The sequence below is a fragment of the Silene latifolia genome, chromosome 4 (assembly GCF_048544455.1).
Source record: "Silene latifolia isolate original U9 population chromosome 4, ASM4854445v1, whole genome shotgun sequence".
Lineage (NCBI taxonomy): Eukaryota > Viridiplantae > Streptophyta > Magnoliopsida > Caryophyllales > Caryophyllaceae > Silene > Silene latifolia.
The window spans coordinates 76,833,046-76,837,063 of record NC_133529.1 but is presented as its reverse complement, the minus strand read 5'-3'; the positions used below and the strand labels follow the sequence as shown (position 1 = coordinate 76,837,063).

General features: G+C 39.6%; 1 non-coding gene across 1 annotated transcript; it reads right to left on the bottom strand.

The window, feature by feature from the left end:
• Positions 1-3,191: 3,191 nt before the first annotated feature.
• Positions 3,192-3,298, bottom strand: LOC141654324 (small nucleolar RNA R71). Its single transcript, XR_012547885.1, has one exon. It is a non-coding gene; the product is annotated as a small nucleolar RNA R71 (small nucleolar RNA).
• Between the last annotated feature and the right edge of the window lie 720 nt (positions 3,299-4,018).

Sequence of the window (4,018 nt, the reverse complement as noted above, 5' to 3'; positions counted from 1 at the left end):
AAAAAAACGGTTTTAAACAACCTTTTTAACTACCAGGAGACGCCCCTTGGGTCGTCGTCTGACTCGCGCCCCAAGAGGCCGTCTGCTTTCATATTTTAAAACCTGGGCAGAGCCCTTTCCCTCGCCAATAGGCTCGCGCCCCAATGGGGCTGCCTGGCACTGTTCTGTTTTATTTTGATACTTGTCTAGGACGATCCCGATTACGGTTAATCCGAATATATGACGGATCAGATTGACAAGCTTGCATTTTATACTTTGCCTTTCAAATACACTTTTTCAAATAAATGGATCGTGTTAAGCATCATAACCCAAATTTGGTAAATGGATGTTTAATTTCCGTTTTCACATGCAAATCAATCTAAATCTAACTTTGACACCAATTTCTTGGTACATGGATAAACAAACCGACTTAGGTAATGCTCACATGTTAGGTTAAACTTTTTTATGTGCATTCATGCATTTGCACCGTCTTATCAACTTTTGCACTTAAACAACCAAGATCGATGAGTAGAGGCCGCTAACGCGGGCGGGATTGGGTGTCCGATTAAAGGGTTTTCCAATACGTACCCTCACCCCTTACTCAGAACCTTTGGATAGTGGATGGCCTTATCCAGGGCGTACGAGAGTCATTTTAGGCATAAAATGCTAAAAGGGGGACGAGTCCTTATCTTTAGTACCTATGTCAAACACTGCTTTGTGTTTCGTTTGACCGAGGTATAAAGTGGATTTCGAATGGTTTCCAGGCATCTCATAAACGTGATGTGACCATAATTAGCGCATATTTAGCCCCCGAATTAGCCTTGTTCCCATGCTTTTTAGTGCATATTTGGGTCATTTATTGTCTTTAGTTCTTTGTTTTGCATATTCTTTGAGATTTTGATCCCTTGGTAGGAAAGGAGTAAGAATCTTGCATTTTCATGGCAAAAACGAGAGTAAATTGATTGAATTCAATGACCAAGCATCAAGGAGAGACAAGATTAGAAGGCCTTTGTACATATTATAGTAGTTGGGCAATGTTGAGGAAAGATCCTTGCATCCCCGAGGAAATCCTCAAGGATTTTATGAAGAAAAAGGAAGAAAAGAAGAAGAAACAATGCTGAGCTACAATTCGAGCGGTTTGCCCTGAATCCGCCCGTCCTCCACAGCACAATCCGTGCGTCTTCCTTCAAAGACGCCCGGGCAGCATCCACCAGAAGACGGACGTCTTCTCCCAAAGACGCCCGTGCCCAGATCCAGAATCCGCCCGTCCCGAGCCTAAGACGCACGGATTCCAGTCCAGCACAATTTCGTCTTCTTCAAGCCTCCATAAAAGATGCCCTTCCTTCGAAAAATACCGGCGTTTCCCTGCTCAAATCTAAAAAGTGTAATTACTAGTTTAGCCCTTAGTTAACCCTAATGCATCCTCCTAATTTCCACTATAAATACCCCATTAGTCTAATTAGAAGAGCATGTTCTTCTTAGCAATATTTAGTGTAGTAAATATCAATCAAATCTCTCTTTAGTTTTGTAATCAACAATTAATCAAGTTCTAATACAAGTTTTATTTCCTTAATCTCTCTTTTGTTCATCCTTTATTTTGGGTAATTGAAGATTATTTTGGTTATTATTGGGAGATTGACAACCTCTCAATCAAGCATCAAGTACTTCTTTTATCTTTGCTTTATTATTGGATCATTAGTAGGTATAATTCTCTTAATCCCTTTTTAATTATTGTTAATTACTTTCATTTATTCATCATGTTTTACTTTGTTGGTATGATTGACAACCTTGCTAGCATGATCAACATGATAATGAGTGAGTAGTCACCTAGCTAGGGTTAATGGGTAATTAGGGGAAACCAACATGGGGAATGATTCATGCTTAAATTAATATGCTTTCATGGTTTATTTGCTTGCTTGTTTTGATCTCGACTCATGCACATGTTATGTTTGATGAAATGCGAGCCTATGAATCCTTGCATTTTTTACCCATCACCTATCTTTTCAATGAGACTTGTAAGACATAAACCAACTCGAGTCTCATTAGACCATGCATGTTGTTGAGTAGGGAAGACTAAGTCGACTTGTAGGTGTTGTACAATCTAATCGATTCGGCTCCGGGACCCAAACTTTCCTAGGATTGTAAGATATAACCCAACTCAATCCCTCACAACAATAATTTCTTGCTTATAATTTGAGAACATGTTTGTATGATACATTCCCATGATTCCCCTATGACCCCATGACACCCTAGTGCTTTTTATCAATTGTTTACAACCCTTTTAATTCATCTTGCTTGTTTACTTTCATTGCTATTTAGTTTAGTGACCTTCTACATCAACCCAAATTGTGACACCCCTAAGACACCACTAGTTACGATAGAAATCTCATGTCAATTCCCGTCCCTTGGGATCCGACCTTTACTTGCCTCTTTACTAATTGTAGAGTTTTTTATGAAGCTATAAATTGTGTTTGATTGGATGTGTGACGACCAACTCTTGTCCATATCAAAATGGCGCCGTTGCCGGGGACGGTGTTAACTTGATTTAGATTTCCTTATATTGTTATTAGTTGTGTCTTTCTTTGCCTTGGGGAAGTAAAACTCCTCAAGGTTTGTTCTAATTGTTTTCGAGTTGTTTGATATTTTGCATGTCTAGAAGGTCACAAGGTGATTTGTTACCTTTTGATCGTGAAATTGAAAGAACTTTGACAACCAATAGAAGACTTGCTAGGAGAAATTTGAGAGGTATTAGTGAGGTTGTAGATATTCAACCAACTATTGAGTTCATGAACCCTTTTGCAAGAGAAGGTGAGGAGAACCCAACACAAAATCAACCCACAATGCCTAAGTTTTCATCACATTCAGTACCCACCGAGGAGAACCTACCCAATGGTACTCCCACACCACAACATCTAACCAGAAATATCATTGCCAAATCCGCATTTATCCAATTAGTTGAAAGAAGCCAATTTGGGGGGATGCCTAGTGAAGTCCCTCATTCTCATATGGAGGCTTTTTGCGACTATTGTGATGCGATTTCACAAACCGGTGTAACTCAAGACCAAATTCGATGGGTCTTATTTCCTTTTTCTCTAATTGGCACCGCGAAACAATGGTTGAAAGGCCTTGATAAGGCTACTCTCGGAATTGATTCTTGGAAGAAGTTGGCTCTAGCTTTCTACAAAAAGTTCTATCCACCGGAAAAGACTAACATGCTAAGGGCTCAAATTACGGGTTTTAAGCAAAGGGATGAAGAATCTTTGTATGAAGCTTGGGAGCGATTCAAGGGAATTTGTCGCTCATGTCCTCACCATGGACTTAGCGAATGGTTCTTGGTACAACAATTTTGGAATGGTCTTTATGAAGATTCAAGAAATATCCTTAATATGGGATCGAATGGGATGTTCACCGAGGTTGATGACAACCAAACTTGGAGCAAAATTGAAGAGATGGCAATCCATAACTCACAATATAGTAGGCCTCGCAAGGCTACTAGAGGAGGAAAGCACGAAGTGGACGCCGTTACTCAATTAGGTGCTCAACTTAGCTCCCATATCGATACTATCAACTTGATGTTTGAGAAAGCAATGGCTAGACTTGAAGAAGTCTCAAAATCACCAAAGCATCATGTCAATGCCATCACGGCATCTTCATCAATCCCAAGTGGGATATGTGAGAATTGTGGAACTTTGGGACATGACGAAGGTGAATGTAGGGGAACAAATGAACAAGTGAATGCTTTCCAAGCATACAAGAGTGGTACCCCTTATTCCAACTATTACAATGAAAACACCAAATTCCATCCAAATCTCTCATACAAAAGCCAAAATGTTCAAAATCCTCAAACAACATACACCCCACCACCCATGAGAAACCAAAATCAAAGACCCTTTTACAATCAAAACCAAGGTTACCAAAATCAATCTCAATACAATCAACAAAATGACCAAGGCTTTGATGTTCAAAAAGCGGTCCTCCAAATGCAAAAGAATCAACAAGAATTTTTCACTCAAATGCAAAAAGATAGTCAAGCAAAGGA